This window comes from Diabrotica virgifera, chromosome 5 (genome assembly GCF_917563875.1).
Source record: "Diabrotica virgifera virgifera chromosome 5, PGI_DIABVI_V3a".
Lineage (NCBI taxonomy): Eukaryota > Metazoa > Arthropoda > Insecta > Coleoptera > Chrysomelidae > Diabrotica > Diabrotica virgifera.
In genome coordinates this window covers 251,899,827-251,920,664 of record NC_065447.1, presented here as the reverse complement: position 1 = coordinate 251,920,664, position 20,838 = coordinate 251,899,827, and the positions used below count along the sequence as shown (strand labels likewise).

At 31.8% G+C, this 20,838-nt stretch overlaps 2 protein-coding genes across 5 annotated transcripts in view; both read left to right on the top strand.

The window, feature by feature from the left end:
• The window catches only part of LOC126884837 (uncharacterized), a 332,062-nt gene that overhangs the window by 39,831 nt on the left and 271,393 nt on the right, over positions 1 to 20,838 (top strand). The gene's annotated exons all lie outside the window — the stretch shown is intronic.
• LOC126884831 (protein FAM102A) overlaps positions 4,749 to 20,838 on the top strand; it is a 287,385-nt gene continuing 271,295 nt past the window's right edge. For all 4 annotated transcript variants that reach the window (XM_050651099.1, XM_050651098.1, XM_050651097.1 and 1 more), the window contains exon 1: positions 4,749 to 4,893. The gene's annotated coding sequence lies outside the window, so the exon portion shown is untranslated. The remainder of the gene's footprint in view (positions 4,894 to 20,838) is intronic.

The following is a 20,838-nucleotide window of genomic DNA, read 5'->3' as shown; positions in this document are numbered from 1 at the left end:
CAAATTTACGATTTTTAATTATTTGTGCTTAAATTAAAGTTTTTTCTGTAAGGAATAACATATTAAAAAATGAGAATTGTTTACCGTACCATTATTAACCCGTGTAAGGAAAGTTGAAGGGTTGGTATACAATTAACCCTTATAGTCCTTATTTAAATAATTACTGCTTCATCTGCTACAACATACTTTATTTACAAGTCTTTGAAGTGTATTATAAACAATAACATTATATCAGCCAAACCATGTCGCAATTCTACGTAAAATAATATAATTCATTCTCTCGTGTTTTGTCGTCAATTTTATATTTTATTCTTAACTCAAAACAACACGTCTTATGGGTTCACCTGAGTTCAATGTCACTTCACTAATACACATCTTATAAGGTTATTTAAAATTAACTTAAAACATATTATTCTATATAGATTGTCCAAATGATATTACATCTCCCTGTTTTAAAATGAGATATATTCCTCTTTCCCTTTTACAAAATGTTTATGGTTACCTAATACTTCAACCCTATTATTCAATACCTATTTTCAAAAATTAAATTTCCTAACTATCCTAATACCCTAAACATGTATATTATTTTTCCTATTTTAAACCGGTTTTTCCTAATACTAAAAAAATTGTTTATTATTATCACTAATTCACTTTCTGTTCCGTCTTGCTTTTTAGTCTTTTCTCCATTCACAAAAAAACAGTGTCCACATAAAAACAGTGACTAAACCTATCCGGATTGTTAACATAGTCTTTTAGTGCCTATAAGCATCTCATATGAGCAGGGGAATAATCTAATCTACCTAAATAATTATAAAAATCTCGTATCTAACTAATATTCCTAAGCTAAGCTAATATTACCTAAAACTCTATTAAATAGTATATATATTATGGTATAAAAAAATAATTTAACGTTACTTTGCTATTTCATCTTATTATTTCAGTCTTATTTTGATTTATTTATATACACCTTACTAACTTTAGAATAATGTACCTATAATAAAAATGTAATCTCTCTAAAAATTTCTAATATTTCTCTAAAAACTTCTAATGACTCTTTTGTAGCTATAATAAAGATTTAATCTCTCTAAAAACTTCTAAAATGTCTCTATAAAACTTTCAATATCTCTTTTGTACCTATAATAAATATTTAATCTATGTTTCTGAATGTCTAAAAATTTCACTTTCTGTGTCCCTTTGCTTACTATCTACTAAAACTTATTGTAAGATATTGTCTATCCTTAATTCAAATACTTCCATTTTCCACGAAAATTTAATCTGAATTCATTATATGCATTTAAAAATAAGTTACTTATAATTTACGTTACTTTAGAAAAAAAATTACAACTTTAATTCTTAGACAAAAATTCAATGATTAGCTACATATTTGCTTAGTATCTTCTTAATTTTGATTGTTTATTTTGGCATTTTTTATGTTTCTTCTTTCATTTTTCCCACATATTTTATTAAAAATTCTCTTTTTTTCTCTTCTTCTTCTTGTCTGGTACTACAACTATATTTCTTCATTTTCTCCACATAATAACACTTCTACAGTGTACATAATTCATCTTCATATACATCTTTCATATAACAATCATATATCATTTATCTCATATATCATTTCATATAACATCATAATCATCACTTCATATACTAGCTCCGATACCTTCGTTTTACCTTAATAAAAGAGGTTTCACTCGGATGTCTTAGTTCTCCGCCAATATTAACCCGAATTTTCGCCCTGATCTGTACGCACCTTTTAGGTGGTATAGTTAACTCAAAACACGAAATAGGTATTTTATGCGATTCAAATTCTTCTAAAAATATCACAACCTCAATCCCTTGCTTTGAGGCCGTTGTTTATTCACGAATAATCATGAATAAAATAGGTACTCTCAAAACACAGAGTGGGTCTCTAATAAGCTTTCAAGCTTCTATAAATCACTTAGTACCTTCCCAATTTGACAAGAGCAGTGGGTTTCTTATTGTCTCAAGTTGTCTCATAATATTTAGCTTATACTATTGTTAGTTCTTCTTCTCATCTATATAGTTCTTCTCCAAATTCCTTATCTCGACGCATCAGGTCGGTTCGTTAAAAATAAATCTCTTGCTTATAGCAATGTTTGTCTTAAGCTCTTATATTAACGTATGTCATCACTAATCATTATTCATTAAAAAAAAATCATTTATATATCATTTATCACTCAAAAAATATTAATTCAGGTTCATATCATACAAAATTTAACACAAAATCGATTAAAATGTATCTATAGAATCAATAAATATCAATAATAAAAACAACTGGCTAATAAAAATTCAATAATAGTATACATATTTGTCAATAAAAAAATAGCATATGCAAAAGTTAGATAAAAATATTCAAAATAAGTTTATATCTCAAAATTCGATAGAAATTTTTGAAAAAAATTCGATATTCCTTAAAATATTCAAAAATAACCGTACTAGAAATAGAAATCGGATAGAGATTTTTCAAATAAATTTGATAAAATTCAAAATTCAATAATAGCATATATAATAAACTTTGATAAAAATATTCAATTCAAAAATCACTTCATGTTTCAAAATTCAAAAATATTCTTAAAAAAAAATCGATACTTCATAAATTATTCAAAAATCAGCAAAGATAAATATTCAATGTTCAATAATAATATGTATATATAAAAAACGAGGGAAGCATTTTCAATAAAGATAGACTACTTACATTTTAACACTTTTGTCTTTTTTCACTGGGTTCGGTTCCTGGGTCCTGGTCTGGTCCATTTTCCGCCGTCGGTGTTTCCAATTTTTGTCGCCCATTTTCAGAAGATTCTCCCAATTAATTTACAGGAGCGCCATGTAAGGAAAGTTGAAGGGTTGGTATACAATTAACCCTTATAGTCCTTATTTAAATAATTACTGCTTCATCTGCTACAACATACTTTATTTACAAGTCTTTGAAGTGTATTATAAACAATAACATTATATCAGCCAAACCATGTCGCAATTCTACGTACAATAATATAATTCATTCTCTCGTGTTTTGTCGTCTATTTTATATTTTATTCTTAACTCAAAACAACACGTCTTATGGGTTCACCTGAGTTCAATGTCACTTCACTAATACACATCTTATAAGGTTATTTAAAATTAACTTAAAACATATTATTCTATATAGATTGTCCTAATGATATTACACCCGGCACCTGCCACGTGGGCTGCTACCAGCACCCCATAACACATTTTTGTCAAATATTTGGTATTTCAAGTTTGGTAACGGAGCTGTGCGTCATAGTAGCTTTCTATAATATTATATAGCATAGATGTGTTAGTGTTTGAAGTGGTTATTTAGTGTTATTCTGAACTTATAGCACTAAAATCGAATTGGGGTGTCATCATCTGGCATTTAAGTTTTAAATGTTTTTTGTATTTTTGATAAACAGGTCAAATTTACATTTTTTATTGAAATAACTGATTTAAATTATTAATATAGACCCTATACTCACTAAATCTTAATTTTTTTAGATATTTTACTTGACTTCATTTATTATGGCTTGGTACTTGCTAATTTGCTTATAACACCTTTTTCATTTTATTTTTTAACTTTTATAACATATTAGTGGCTAATAAGTTAATAAAACATGTTTTATCTAACAATAAAACACTGAAAACGTTTGTTTTCTATACTTCCACAAAATTTATTATAACTAAGTGACTACAGCTGTTTCGGCGGAGTGCCTATATGTAAACTATATCACTTGAGAAAGGCACTCCGCCGAAACAGCTGTAGTCACTTAGTTATAATAAATTTTGTGGAAGTATAGAAAACAAACGTTTTCAGTGTTTTATTGTTAGATAAAATGAACTTCCATCAAGTAACGGTCGAATCCATCAATTAAAACATGTTTTTAATATTCTTGTGTTACTCACCACATTATTTTGTTTTTTAAACAAGTAGATCACAGAAAATTTTTAAGGGGTGCTGTGAGCACCCCACGTGGCAGTTGGCGCCTTGCAAAGCCACGTGGCAGGTGCCGGGTTAAATAAAAGTGAAAATACTGTTTCGAAAATACTGTTTCGCTCTTAAAAAATTAATAACTTTTGACCCAAATTTACGATTCTTAATTATTTGTGCTTAAATTAAAGGTTTTTTGTAAGGAATAACATATTAAAAATGAGAATTGTTTACCGTACCATTATTAAATAAAAGTGAAAATACTGTTTCGAAATCATGTTTTGCTCTTAAAAAGTTAATAACTTTTGACCCAAATTTACGATTTTTAATTATTTATGCTTAAATTAAAGGTTTTTTTGTAAGGAATAACATATTAAAAAATTAGGATTGTTTACCGTACCATTATTAAATAAAAGTGAAAATACTGTTTCGAAAATACTGTTTCGCTTGCATATAAGTTTCCCCCCTTTCCTCTGAGAGGCATACCCCGCAACGAAGGTGTAGAACGTCGTTAATAGTTATTGTCATGATACTATAAATAATAAATGTTATTTATAGTATCATGGTTATTGTGGTAACTACCCTTCGATTTTTTTTTAATTATCTTTTGGTCGCGTAAGAATGAACTAAACTAAAGCCGGATCTGTACACTACCCTGTCAACAAAGACGTATACAACGTCTGCATGTAAGAGAAAGATGTCCTCTTGTACTTCGAAACTTCAAAAACGTCAACTACTGTTCAAATGTACATTCCTTTCACGCATTGTTCTGTGATCTGTCAGCTGTCAGTAAGTTTTGAGTGGCAGTGGCTCTCTCCTGTCAGTTCAGTCAGTTTTATAATGGCGCGTGAGTAGTGTTAAGTGTCAAAAAGTTGTGCCTTTTAATAAAACATTCAACAACAAAATTATTACGAAAACTGTGCAAGATTTTGTTATTTATTAAGGTTAGTATACTTTTGGCGTTGGATTTTACGTGAGTTATGACAATTCGTAGCCCTCATTTTTCTACCAAAATGACAACAATAAAAAACAGATATTTATTCCTTATTTACACCCTAAACATTGAATGTTTGATCATGCTAAATTACATTTTATTAAACTAATTAATGAGGTAAATGTGCCTTATCTGGTTTGTTTTAAATGCAAACGCTAAGTCACCTTAGATTTTCTTCAGTACATATTTTAAGTTTTTAAAAATTTGCAGTAGCTTTGGGATATATTTATAAATATTGGTATTGGAATAGATGTTCCCTAGATATCCTACGAATATATTTCTAACATTTAGTAGTTGAATCATTGAATTGAATATTCTTTAAATAAAATTGTTTATTTATAGATGGTTTTTCTTTTCACTAATCCAGTAAATTCAATTGTGAATAACTACAGATTAGCATATATGTAAATAAAGATGTTTTTTTTTATTGTTGTGAGTTGTGATGTTTTCAGTTAATTATGCACATAAATTACCAAATGTACACCTCTTGTCTCTGTAAACTACATTTTAAATGTATAATATGCATACAGGATATAACTGAGAAGTCAATTGAGGTCCAGAACATTTTATAAATCTAATACCCTCATAAATTCATAGATTAAAAATAGTTGTTATTAATTCTTAATAAAGAGAGGAAATAGTTCAACAAATATAATAAAAATCTTAAATTTCATAGTGAACAAATAAAATAAGAGTACATACTTCGAACATAAAATAGAAGAAACCAAATTGTTTATCTTATTAGATAGGTAAACAATTTGGTTTCCATGAGGCCAAATGGACATAAGATGCTATTGTGTTTCTTCTAACTGGTACATTAGCAAAAGCAATTGATCAAAAAAGCCTGCTTTGTGTATCTTTGTTGATTTGACCAAACCTTTCGATATAGTTAGTCAACAGGACCTTTCTGCAACACTGGAGAGAATTGGCAGTAGACGAGCTGCACTAGAACTTATGCCATGTTATCTTCAAAACAGAACTTAATGTGTTCAAATATTAGAAGCTAGTGAATTTAAGCCAGTGAACTATGGAGTACCGCAAGGCACAGTATTAGAACTATTATTATTTAATATCCTATATAAATGATAAATACTTCTGTATAAGTTCAGGAAATATCAGTTTTGCAGATACTGCAGTATATTTATTATGAAGACTACATAGGAAAAGTTAAAAAGAAAAGTTGAATTTGACATGCCTTTAAATATAGATTTGTATAAAAGTAAACTTTTCGATACATTTTTGGCAAAGTAACGTAAGTGACATTTTTGAAAATCATGTTTTTCCATTAAACTAACGCTATTATTGTTCAGAAGGCACTGCCAAAGTGTAGTAAGCCTATACATATACACTTCTCAACAATTGAAGTGGATATTATGAAAATGTGTATTTTATTTTTTGTTTATAAGGTCAACTTAAAAAATAAAGTGATATAAATAAAGATTTATTTTTACTTCGTATTTTCATACAGATGAACCGAAAGAAAGAAATTCTTTAAGAAAAAAAAAAATAGAAAATAAACAAAAATTGTAAAATTAACCTAAAATTTCTATTCCTGCTCAATTTGTAATATCCCGAAAATAAAAATTAATAGTGTTTGGGTCCACCTCTGTGTCGCCTTAGTGCTCTAACTCTATTTGGAACATCTCTTATTAAATTATTGATGAACTGCTGCGGTATACGTTCCCAAATCGCTCGTAATGTATTGGTCAACTGATCTAAGGTTTGAGGCGGTTGAAGGAGCCTGTTTTGTGGCCTAGACATTTCGGCCCAAACATGTTCAATGCAATTCATATCAGGTGAACACGGTGGCCACTCCATTCTTGTAATGCCATGAGCTTCTATACACTAGTTGACAATTCTCGCACGGTGAGGGCGAGCATTATCATCAATCAGAACAAATTGTTCGCCTATTGCACCAAAAAATGGAACAACTATTGGTACTATGACTCTGTCTCGATATCGTGTAGCAGTCGTTGTTTCATTAATTAAGACGACCAAGTCCGTGTGACTGTCAAAACATATGCCTCCCCACACGCAAACGGATCCACCTCCAAAAAGAGTGGTTGGGACTCTCAGATTTTCATTGTAACGCTGTCCTCTTTCCCTTCACACCAATATTCGGCCATCATTCGTATACAAACGAAATCTGGACTCGTCAGTAAAGAGACAGTTCCTCCAATTTTCGAAATTCCACTGATAGTGTTCCATCGCCCAGCGATATCTGCATGCACGCTGCTCCCTAGTTAGTTGTGGATGGGTAGCGCGCCGTCTAGCCCTTAAATTGGGTGCATGTAACCGTCTTCTGACAGTTTGACTGGAAATAGCTCGTCCAGTAGCATGCCTGAAGATACTGTTAATTCTGGAAGCCGTGAATGTTGGGTTTCTTCTTGCTGTCAGAACTACAAAACGGTCTTGCCGACGAGTTGTAGAATGTTCTCTTCCTCCTCCATGCCTGTATGTTGCAGATCCAGTTGCTACATACCGATTTCATGCACGACTTATCACACTTTGCGACACATTTAGCCTCATAGCAACCTCTTGTTGAGTTATGCCTTGTTGGATCCAACGAACTAATTGCTGGAGCTGCACTAGTTCTAAACGTCTTTGCGGCATAATGTTTCTGTGATAAATAGATTTCTTGACTTATTGACAACTGGTAAAGCCAATACAAGCACTTTTATACGAATCATATATTCATGTTTGGAACAACATTTCTCTCTTTGTACGAGATAAGGGCCGATAAGAATAGGGAGAAAAAAACCACATGCAAAAAATATTGGCAATAAAGATAGCATATAGAGTACAGTACAGGCAATTATTTTAAAAATAGTTTTATATGTTAATTTTAGGAATTTTAAAATTATCCACTTCAATTGTTGAGTAGTGTATTATGTTTAAAGTAATTCTAGGCTTACTACAGTTTAGCATTACCTTCTAAACAATAATAGTGTTAGTTTAATCGAAAAACATGATTCTTGCCAAAAATGTCACTTACGTTACTTTGCCAAAAATGTATCGTTTTAACAATAAATATATCACAAACAAATTTTTTACATGTAACTAGTCATACATAAATGGACTGCCTCAGTACAACATATTTATAAAATATTATAATAAATCTCCTAAATCAAAGATAATTAATTACACAAGTTATATACTCTGAAGCGTGAAACCTAACACACCAGTAAAATTATGGATATGCTACATTTTTACTCAATGCTCAAAACTTTTCAAATCTATGTAAAACTGCTATGTAAAGTTTTTAGTATCCATTCAATCTGTAACAACCTATAGCGCAACTTGATTAGCCCTTAGCAATCAGGTAACAATATATTTCCATGGTCTGTTCTTTTTATAGGGCTTTTCATTCACAGTCATTTGTTTCAAGCTTCTGTCATATTTTGTATAATCCGTGTATATTAATATTATACACGGATTATACAACATTATGACAGTAGCTCGAAACAAATGACAATTGATGAAAAGCCCTTTGGTTTGAAAATGGTGGAAAATCCAAGTTTACTCCCGAATTTCATGGACATTTTCAATGCAAGGTTGCCATAATATTTGTCCTCTACGAGTATCTATGTATTGAAAATTTAAATGTCATATTAATTTTTTATTCAACATACTCTCCCAATAATTGGAAACATTTATTAAAAAGTATTTTATGTACCTATGTTGTCTGTTGTTTAAGGGTCATCCATTTCAAATCACTCAATTTTGGATCAAAAAAACTTTTGGATCTGCGATTTGTCTGAAAATTGGTATATAGCTTCTGTGGGATGTAGAAATAAAATATTTAAGGTCGAATTGTCTTCTTCTTCTTTTTTTTTCTCAAAATGTTATTTTAAGCGATTTTACAGTGGTTTGGTGCCTATTTATTTAAGGGGTCATATACGTTTCTCGAGCTTAAAAAGTAGTCTAAATGTAATAATAAATTGTACGAAAACTATTGAGCTAATTGATTTCATTTTTTTTTATTTTAAAGGTGGACTCTTAAGGAGCATAAAACATATGTTAAAAGTTAAAAAAATAATTAAAAACATGGCGGCCACGTCCAGTGGCGTAGAACGTGTTTTTTTTTCAGGTCCAACGGTGGGCATGATTCAGCTCGTAATATTTATTTGAAACAAAAATTGTTTATTCGTTATCATTTTTTAGAGTCATAGTTCTAGTGTGACGAGAGGAATTTAAGAAAAAAAAATTAATAACGGAAACGGTCGAAATTAAAAAAAAAGTCTATTTTTTTTTCATTCAAAAGTCTATTTTTTTATTGCTATTCGAAAATGGTTAAATTTAATCAAAAAAGCTCTCGTCGCACGATAGTGAATCTAATTTAGAATATGTGTGCCAAAAATGAAGTTAATCGGACGAACGGTTAAGCAGTTATCATGCCCACCGTTATGAAAAATGCTATTTCGAGAAAAACGTGTTTAAAGTTTTGCAAGACCTGCGGAGCGACCCGACTAGTTCCGTTTAAAGCAGCTGTAACTTCGTCAATAATTCGAATATCGAATTCGTTCTGGTCTTAAAATGTTTCTAAGAGATGTACCTTTTAAAATAAGCAAAAAAATAAAATCGATTTTTTGAAGCCGAGAAACGTATATGACCCCTTAAATGAATTTGCATTTTCTATCATAAAGTTTCAATGGAAAACATAATATTTTAACAGAAGGGACTCAAAAATGTCATTATGTGGCATTATAACAAGTTATTTTGATTCAAAACAAGTTTTTGATTAAATTTTATAGTGCAGAAAACGTTAAAATACCGTTTTTTACATTTTCCTCCATTCCCAAAATACTTCATAATCGATTTGGCTGAAAATTTGCCCACAGATAGCCAAAACATAGGACTTTAAGTGGTTAGAAGGATTTGAATTATATTACAATACCAAAAAAGTTACATGCAATATCATAGTCAAAAATACAGGCGTCTACTGTAAGTATGTACAATTAACTCAGAAAATATCGACTTCACGACAAAAATTGTTAAAAAGAAGTTGTAATAATTGTAAATACGATTTATTTAGAACAATTTCAGTTCCTACCATTTTTGTCGAAAAGTTAAAAATGACGGAGATATTCAGCAAAAACGGTTCTCCTTTAAAATCAAGAGATGGCGGCTAACGTAACAGAGGAATTCATTCGCAATTTTAAATTTAGGCTACTATTGACCCCTCCCTAAAGTTTAGAAAAATAAAATTTTGGGCAGCTCGGCATGCAAGGTCAAATGCTATCCCAATTGGACTAATATAATTTTGGTCTGATATTATTGCATGTAACTTTTTTGGTATTGTAATATAATTCAAATCCTTCTAACCACTTAAAGTCCTATGTTTTGCCTATCTGTGGGCAAATTTTCAGCCAAATCGATTATGATTCTTTGGTTAGATTTGTTCTTTGGTTAGACCACATTTAGATTATGCATCATGTGTTTGGTCACCTCAATATAACTGTCATATTAATAAAAAAATAAAGATGCATCTCACTGGTCAAAGTTATGAGTCTTTACTGCAAATTATTCGACTTGACTCATTACAGAGTCGTCGTCAACATAAAGATCTTTGCTTCTTATATAACTTAATTCATGGTCATAAATTCTGTATCCCACTTTTAAATAAAATTGGTCTACATGTACCTTCAAGAACCACCCATTCTGTGACCACCTTCCACGAGGTCATTAACCGCACAAATTATGGTTCAAGTTCCTATCTCTCTAAAACTATTAAATTAGCAAACACATTATCTCCGCAAATTGATTTCTTTGTGAACGACTTTACTGCGTTTTCCACACAATTACATTTATACTTAACTTAATGTTCTAATTTCAAGACTGATTTGTCAACTACTGTTACTGTTATTGTCTTTGTTCTAGGATAAGTTGTATTTGTCAATTTCAAAATGTTCTAGCTCTCAATTGTTAAATGAGAGCAAGTAATTTTATTCTTTATTGTTTGTTATGTATTTACCAATTTTGTACCTACTAGATCTTATTTTTCTAATTTGTGTGACATTTTAATTTAATTGTATCATGTACTAATGGACTTCGGTCCGTAAATAAATAATAAATAAATAAAATGATGTATTTTGGGAATGGAGGAAAATGTAAAAGCGATGTTTTAACGTTTTCTACACTATAAAATTTGATCAAAAACTTGTTTTGAATCAAAATAACTTGTTATAATGCCATATAGAATGACATTTTTGAGTCCCCTCTATTAAAATATTATTTTTTCTATTGATACTTTACGATAGAAAATGCAAATTTGTTTAAATAAACACCAAATCACTGTAAAAAAGAAGAAGATTTTTTGACCTTAAATATCTTATTTTTACGTCTCGCAGAAGCTATAAACCAAGTTTCAGAAAAATCGGAGATCCAAAAGTTTTTGCCTGAGTGACTTGACATGGAATGTATGTTAAACTCATTGGTGAACAATGGTTTCTTATTCATTTAGTGCCCTCTTGTGTTCCTGAATTATGGTTTTCTTGGTTAAACCCAGTAATTATGTAAGAATTCTCCGAAATAAATTGGTTCCAAGCATTCAAGTTTTTTGTAATTGCTGGTCCTACTTCTGGTACTTAAAAAAACTCATTTATGTTTGGATTTAATTGAAAAGCACTTCTAAGTGCATGGTTATAAATCTGTTGACAATCTTAAAACGATTTCAAAGCACTTACTACTAGTTCTTCTGTTTAATAAGCCATTTAATTCATGCTATAACATCAAAACGAGTTGCCATTTATCAATTAATAACATTAAAAAACTGTTCTGTTATGTTAGTGTAATACATAACATACCAGATGCTAATGAAGTAAGAAAATAATTAATAATATACACTTCTGGTCAAAAAAACGGGACACTTACATTTTGTATGTTTTTTTTTTAAATTACTTCATTGTATATTGGTTATAATGGGAGAAAGTAAACATTAATGTTCATTCATATCAACAAAAACGGGTTTTTAATGTTTTTAACCCTTTATAGGTCGGTGGTCAATCGCGTCATCATAGAAACAGAATTTTGAAATTTTGCAAAAAAATGATACTTTATCTTATTTACTAGCACTCGAGCGCTTTGGGGACCTATTGGGTTGTGAAGAGTAGGTCCTAAAACCAAAAAAAGTTTTTTCATTTTAGTGGGGACTTGTCCATTTTTAATTTAATTTTTCATTTCCAACAATCGTTTTTTTAGAGCCATCTATAGCCATATGGCGCCATCTATCCATAATTCGAAAAATGTCTCGAATAAAAGTTACTTATTTTTACGTAAGGAATCCAAATCTGCAATAAAAATTGGGGCTCCCATTTAAGATTTTAAAGTAACCCCCCATCCCATCTCCGTGGGGGGTCGTGTTTAGTGCCATTCGATAGATTTTTCAAAAATATTGAATAAGTGTATTTTTCAGTTTTTCGATCTGATGTTCATTTCGCGAAATATCGCGGGATTCGTATTTAAAATATTAAATTTACCCCCCCCCCCTCTCCGTGGGAAGTTATGTTTGGTATCATTTGATATATTTGTGAAAAATATTGAGTACTTATTTTTTAGTTTTTCGATCTGTCATTCATTTCGCGAAATATTCGCTTTTTTCTTGTGAAACTTTGTCACCCATTTCCTTACGCCCCGCTCAAATCGTCAGATTTTTGAAATATACACTGTTTTGCATGTATTTAACTTACCTTATCTTAATCTGACGATTTCGAGTTTTTCTAAGGTTAGATTTTTTTTTCGGCCCCCTCTTAACTAACACCCCTGCATTAAGAGCCAATATATGGTACAGGTACATTTTCAGGGCACAAGGTTTCTCCCCATGTAATAATCTGACACGCTTGAGTAACTGCAAAAATCTCCGCTTGGGCCTACCACAACAGATTGTTTATATTTTTTATTGAAGTTACGATAAGTTTCACGTTTATTCTGATACATTTAGATCACTGTTCATTAGTGTTCTCAAATCGTTTTAGTGTGACCCCTGAAAATAATGCAAAACTTGTGGCACTACATGAAGATGGTCTCAGTATACGTTATATTGCAGCTCATTTGAATATTGCCAAAAGTACCGTCCATGATGGTCTTACAAAGTGACCAAAGAGACACGTGACTGGAGAATACACTAGAAGGCCAGAATCAAACAGAAAAAGGTGCAGAGATCAGCGTGATGAACGTTTTTTTTTGAGAATTCTGCATTACGGTACCACTAATTGTTCTCGCTAGTCGTTTGCTAGAAGCCCGAGAAACTCATATTTCTGCACACTGTAAGAAAAGTCCTGCATAAAAGACGTTTACGTTCTCATAAGCAAGTAGCATATATTTTTAGTGGCTGTAAAAATGTGTAACTTGTAGCAGACAGACAGTTCGGGTTCATTAATGCAGTTGGTACCAGAGAGGCACTTTTGGGGTACAGGTACTAATTCAAAGATGCAGGGACGTTACTTGCGACGTATACACGTGCTTGATCGACTATGAAAAGGCATTTGACAGAGTTCAACACCAAAAGATGATTAACATTTTTAAAAGAAGCAGACTTGGATGATAAAGGCCTCAGAATAATTTCAGAACTCTACTGGAATCAGACCGCATATATGACAATTAACGGAGAAGAAACAGATCACATAAAAATACTACGTGGAGCTAGACAGGGATGTATCCTATCGCCGTTGATATTTAATATTTATGTACTCAGAGAGAATTTTAAACGAGGCTCTATACTCTATACGGAGTAGACGGAGGCATCCTTCTAAATGGAGAAAGTGTAAACAATATTAGATATGCCGACAACACCATGGTGATAGCAGATAGTTTAGTTTAGAGGGACTTCAGAGGCTAATGGATAGAATCAACAAGTACAGTCAACAGTACGGACTAAACAATAATACCCAGAAAACGAAACAAATGATTATCAGCAAGGCGAATATAAACGGGGCTCATCTATGCATTAATGGAACGCAGATAGAGCGCGTAAAACAGTATTGCTACCTGGGAACTGTTATAAATGAGCAGTGGAGCAATGTACAGGAAATAAAGTTCCGCATAAGAAAGGCAAGAACGGTCTTTAACAAAATGAGCTCCATCTTAAAAAACCACAACATATCTCTCCCTCTCTCTCTTGTCGTTTCCCCATTACTGAGGATCGTGATTTTGTCCAATATTCCTAACAATGTTTCTCCATTGGTCTCTATCTTCAGCTGCTCTAAGAGCTTCGCAGAATGAGTTTCCAGCTGAATGCTTTATTTGGTCAGACCATCTAGTTGGTGATCATCCTCTTGATATTCTTCCCGGAACGTGTCCAGAAACAATTAATCTCTCCAAACTGTCGTCACCTCTGCGAACCACGTGACCAAAGAATTGCAGTATTCATTGCAGACATATTGTGGACAGCCTTTTTTTAATCTTGAGTTGGTTTAGAATGAAAAAGTTTGTCCTATGAGCTATCCAAGGTATGCGCAGCATTCTTCTCCAGCACCACATCTCAAAGGCATCAATTTTTTGGCGCTCGCATGCGCGAAGAGTCCAAGTCTCTGCTCCGTATAGAAATATTGAGAATACAAGGGCATTCACCAGTCTCATTTTGATATTTTGAGAGATAGATCTGTCTTTCCAAACTTCAGTTAGGCGACTCATCGCATTTTTTGCCATACAAATACGTCTCCGAACTTCTGCTTCACAGTTACCATCTTTAGTTATACTAGATCCGAGATAGACAAAGGTGTTTACTATCTGGTATTCTTGTAACATGTTAGTCAGTTGAATAGTGTCGAATCTGTCGACCACTATTATTTTTGTCTTAGCTTTATTGATTTTTATACCAACTTTATTGCTTTCGCTCTTCGCAGGAGATCAAACATTTCTTGCTCATTTGCTGCTATAAGTGTAGTGTCATCAGCAAATCTTAAATTGGAGATTTTCCTACCAGCTACTGTTACTCCACCGGCCCATCCTTCTAAAACCATCCTCATGATGTTCACCATAAATGTTAAATAAGTCAGGTGATAACATGCATCCTTGTCTAACACCTCTCTCTGTCTTGAATTGGTTTGAGAAGTTATGATCTAGTCGTACTAGATACGATATCAATCAACATATCCCTAGATACAAAAATGAGACATTTGAGATGTTACGTTTTCTGTGTATTGTTGTACGGAGCGGAGGCATGGACGCTTACAGACACCACTATTAAAAAACTTGAAGCATTTTAGATGTGGCTTTATAGAAGAATGCTGAGAAATCTGAGAATATCATGGACAGCAAGGATCACGAACAAGGAAGTCCTAGGAAGAACGAAGAAGGAACCGGAGATTGTGTTTACCATCAAACGCATAAGATTACAGTATCTGGGACACACGTTATGAGAAATCAGTACCGTTACTATCTGCTGCAGTCCATATTGCAAGGTAAAGTCAAAGGTAAGCGAGGACCCGGTAGAAGGAGAATATCATGGCTGCGGAATTTGAGAAAATGAATTAAGAAAACCTCAATTGAACTGTTTTGAGCCGCAGCGAGCAAGGTTATGATTGCCAATATGGTTTCCAACATCCGAAACGGATAGGAACCAGAAGAAGAAGAACTTGTAGCAGCACTGAAGATGGAATTATTATTCCGAAAACGTTCCGTGATGTAGCCCGAAAGCGTTCTTTTTAATAAACATACCTTTTATAAAGGATTTTTTTATAAAAATCTTTATAGTGTTATCAAAATTATCGTCAACTTTTATTAGCAAAGCCTCTTTTTATAAATTTTTGACAATCATCGAAAGCGCACATTAATTGAATCGCTTATTGTATAAAGGGAATAAGTCCACTTCCGTACGAAATTAAAGTGAGATATACATTTTGTTAAACCAACGTCGACGGATCGATGAGTCTATAAAGGAAATTTGTATCTCTCACCGTACGCGAAATATCGCACGATAAAATTTTTGTTGAGCGTATAAAGGGAACTAGTCCGGGACTGATTACCTTGTGGCGCCACCATCCTTTGTGGCACTTCGTCGTTTATTTTATTACTTCGGTTAGCTTACGTTAGTTACTCTTACGATGTATTTTAGGTCTTGTTTGTTAATAATAAACCCTTTTTATAAATAAATTAATAATTTAACTGTAGAGAAGCAGCACTATTTCGTCTTTTATTCATTGATTGTATAAAGGAATCAAGTCCCAGCCTTTAAAAACGACTTTTTGGCCTTAATAGTTTTCAAAGCCAAGTTTGCTGTATCACATGTCACTCTACTAGTCTCCTTCTACATTTCATCTCTAGAACAAAATTTGATAGATCATCAAGTTTCTAAACTAAAGAGTTTTTTTCGTTTTTCTCAAAACTAAGTATTGTAGACTTATACCCTTTATACAATAAGCGCTTCAATTTTTGCACAGACGATGCATTAAATAAATAATGTAATGCAAATTTACCTACACTGTTTAACGAACAGGTACACTCTTATCTTATTACACGTCATTTTATGTTTTATCTATGAATGTAAACACAAGGACTGTTTAAAACTGTTTCAATAATTAATTATTTGGTTGCACTTACCGAGTTGCTAGAAAACATGTAGAAGTTATCGCCAAGTTTAAATGTTTTTTTCCTTGACAATAACGAGCAATGTCAATGTTTTTTAAATACGGGTACAATGGTCCAAATTTTCGATGCATGTGTTATTACATTTATTTATTAGTTCCACTTTATCCAATGTTTCTCCACTATGTAGATTCCGTCCCGTATATATTGTAACAATTTTTTAATTTTTAAAGTGTCCATGCCGTTTTGCAATTTTTTTAATCTGCTCTTTCATAACTTTTTCCATTAATGAATATTTCCGTCCAGGGTAACGACTACAGAACCTGATTAAAACCGGGTTATAAAATCTTCCCAGAATTCTTTTCAGAATATACTCCTTCCTTTTTGAGAACGATTTCCGCATTGGAAATCGAAACGTCAAACAGTAGTTAATTAAAAATGTAATTTTTATTACACCAATAATTGTGGGTCAATCCCATATAAATATAATATTTATTTATTTATTTATTTATATATATTTACGAGCAAAGCTCATTGCAATAAAACATTACAGAAGATATGAAGAACTAACAAAATATTACAAATATACGTAAAATACAATAAGATACAATAAACACTACGACAATAAAGCAAGTCAAAAAGTAAAAATAACAGGTAAAGATATATAATCACAAGTTTAAAATATTCAAGAACATAAAACTAGAGGGTGCAATCCTTTAGCGTTTTTAAAAATCGCGAACTATCCGCAAAGAAATCCACACAATTGGAGCAAGCATTTGCCTGTCTAGAAACCCTCGAGATGAAAGAATTTGCAGTGAAGTTAGTTCTGCTGATGGGAGTATGAAACGTAGATCTTGAGCGTGTGATTCTGGAGGGAATATGTAAACCTACTTCCTCCAGGAGCTCAGGGCAGTCGTGAATTGAATTTATAATATTATACAACATGTACATGTCCTTCTTTTTCCGTCTGCTTGATAAGGTGTCAATGTTAAGTTCTAGTTCAAGATCCATATAATTCCAGTCTCTACGGTTTGTTTTGAATGCGACGAACCTAAGGAATAGGTGCTGGATCCTTTCAATCTTACAGTTGTATGTCTCATAGGCGGGTGACCAGACGCAAGATGCATATTCCACGAAGGTCCGTAAAGTTGGCTTGTCCACTTTTATATAACAATAAAATTTTCATGCCATAATTTAGTGCTCATTTAGTGCTAATTTTGTACCGCAGTCCCGAATTTTGTGCTCTTTATTTATTTAAAAAAGCAGGTGGACAAGCCAGCTTAACGTTAAGCTGGCTTGTCCACTCTTAGTACACAATGAAAAAATAAAATTATTCAGATTCTAAATAGGCTATAATTTAGTGCTCATTTAGTGCTAATTTTGTACCATAAACATTATAATGAAATATTTGTTTAAACAATTTGTTATAAACAAAATTTTAAAAAATTAAAAAATAGAAAATTTTTTTATGCTAGAATTTAGTGCTCATTTAGTGCTAACAAAATATCCATATCCTGAATTTTGTGCTCTTTATTTATTTAAAAAAGCAGGTGGACAAGCCAGCTTAACGTTAAGCTGGCTTGTCCACTCTTAGTACACAATGAAAAAATAAAATTATTCATATTCTAAATAGGCTATAATTTAGTGCTCATTTAGTGCTAATTTTGTACCATAAACATTATAATAAAATATTTGTTTAAACAATTTGTTATAAACAAAACTTTTAAAAATTAAAATATCGAAAATTTTTTTATGCAATAATTTAGTGCTCATTTGGTGCTAATTTTGTACCATAAAGATTATTATAAAACATTAAAATTTTAAACAGTAATAAAAACGAAAATTTTTAGTGATCCAATTTAGCGCAAATTGTGTGCAAATAACTAAATAAGACATCATGAGATCAAATTTGGTGCTCTTTATTAATGTAGAAAAGAATTACAGTCTAAATAGTCCAGAAAGCCACTGCGCATCCGCTAGGAAAAATATTGTAATTCGGATTTTTTGCACAATCTTACCCAAAAAGGACTCCTTTTAACAAATTTCCATGTTGCCAGGACCAAAAGGTGGTCAAAAATTTTTTAAACGTTTTTTTTTTTGTTTTTTTCCTAAAATTATTTTTATTGCATGGAAAAAAGTTTTTTTAGGTTTTTTGGATCATTCCAAACAGAAAAGGCCTTTAGTGACTTTTTTCTAAAAATGATAGTTTTTGACATATAAGCGATTAAAAATTGAAAAATTGCGAAATCGGCCATTTTTAACCCTCGAAGACTATGTAAAAAATTGAAAATTTGAATGTTGCCAAGGTAGGTAGATATTCTTTAAACATCGATTGATGAAATCCCGAAGAGTTTTTTGCAATACAATATTCAAAACTTCTTTGTTTTTTAATTGCGAATCAAGCGTGCGCGACACTATCTTCCACCGACAGTATGGTGCAAATGAAAGGAATAAATTCGTTATTTCGAAAATCGGCGACTTTAAGGAAAAATTCCGAAAAAGGACGATTTTTATTTTTAAGTTATGATATTGTGGCATATATGGTATACTAGTGACGTCATCCGTCTGGGCGTGATGACGTAATCGATGATTTTTTTAAATGAGAATAGGGTTCGTGTGGTAGCTCGTTTGAAAGGTTCTTCAATTCTCAATCAAGTAATGTAAACATTTACATAATTTTTTATACAGGGTGTCCTTCTACTTCTTTTTTTGTCAAATAATTTAATTTAATGAAAATTTTTTGGACACTCTGTATAAATAATTATGTAAATGTTTATATTACTGAATAGAGAATTGAAGAACCTTTCAAATGAGCTAGCACACGACCCCTATTCTCATTTAAAAAAATCATCGATTACGTCATCACGTCCAGATGGATGACGTCACTAGTATACCGTATATGCCACAATATCATAACTTAAAAATAAAAATCGACCTGTTTCGGGATTTTTCCTTAAAGTCGCCGGTTTACGAAATAACGAATTTATTCCTTTCATTTGCACCATACTGTCGGTGGAAAATAGTGTCGTGCACGCTTGATTAGCAATTAAAAAACAAAGAAGTTTTAAATATTGTATTGCAAAAAACTCTTCGGGATTTCATCAATCCATGTTTAGAGAATATCTACCTACCTTGGCAACATTCAAACTTTCAGCTTTTCATAGTTTTTGAGGGTTAAAAATGGCCGATTTCGCAATTTTTCAATTTTTAATCGCTTATATGTCAAAAACTATCATTTTTAGAGGAAAGTCACTTAGGACCTTCTCTCTTTGGAATGATCCAAAAAACCTAAAAAAACTTTTTTCCGTGCAAAAAAAATAATTTTAGGAAAAAAACAAAAAAAAACGTTTAAAAAATTTTTGACCACTATTTGGTCCTGGCAACATGCAAATTTGTTAAGAGGAGTCCTTTTTGAGTAAGATTGTGCAAATAATCCGAATTAGAATATTTTTCCTAGCGGATGCGCAGTGGCTTTCTGGACTAAAATATAAAGGCATGGTGATACAGTTTTAATTGATTTTATTTATACGTTTTTTCAACTTTAATGTATATTAGAAATTCTATGTTGACTTTTTTGTCCACATCTTTGGTTAGAGTTCTTTGTGTTCCTGCATTGAGATCATTAAACTCGGTCCACAGATTATTTCTGCGACAGATTGTTGTGTAGTGTCCCATGGACAGTTTTCCTAATCCATTAGTCGACGTAAGGTCATTGTTAATGTAACGGATTACTCCTACCAGTAAATAATAATCAGAGGTCCCAAGTACATCGGGAAATTTTATCGGGATGTTATCCAGATGAGTTAAGGTCCTGATGTCCGTTAATTGAATTAAGATAATTGGACCTGTAAAGAAATTATTTTAAGTATATGGATTTTCTTTAATTTATGTGTACACGTGAAAAATAATATACTTTTGTTGATTTTAATCATTTAAAACGTACCACTTGAATCATATTGCACTTCTGATTGTCCTCAGCATCCTCTTCTGCTACAATCTCTGTCAGCTGTTAATGCTTCTTGCATTTCCACTTCGCTTAAAGCTTCCTTAAAGAGTAAGTTATCCAAAAAATAATAATTCGTTTCTCGGGTTCTTTGAGGGCAACCATTATTACAGTTTATGACTATTCTGTTAATTGGTAATTTTTCAATTAATTTTAACATCATGTCAAAAGCATTTGTGTTGCAGTCTACGTGTATTACTTTTTGAAGTTCATTATTTGTTTTGTTTAGTGTCTTCTGTATAGCACTTTCATGAAACTCCAGTAAAATTCTGCCTCGTTTTACATAAGATTGTGCAACTCCCATCTTTTTTATATATAGTGCAAGTGCAATATATGGACAATCCTTTTGTAATGTTTTAATGCATTTTC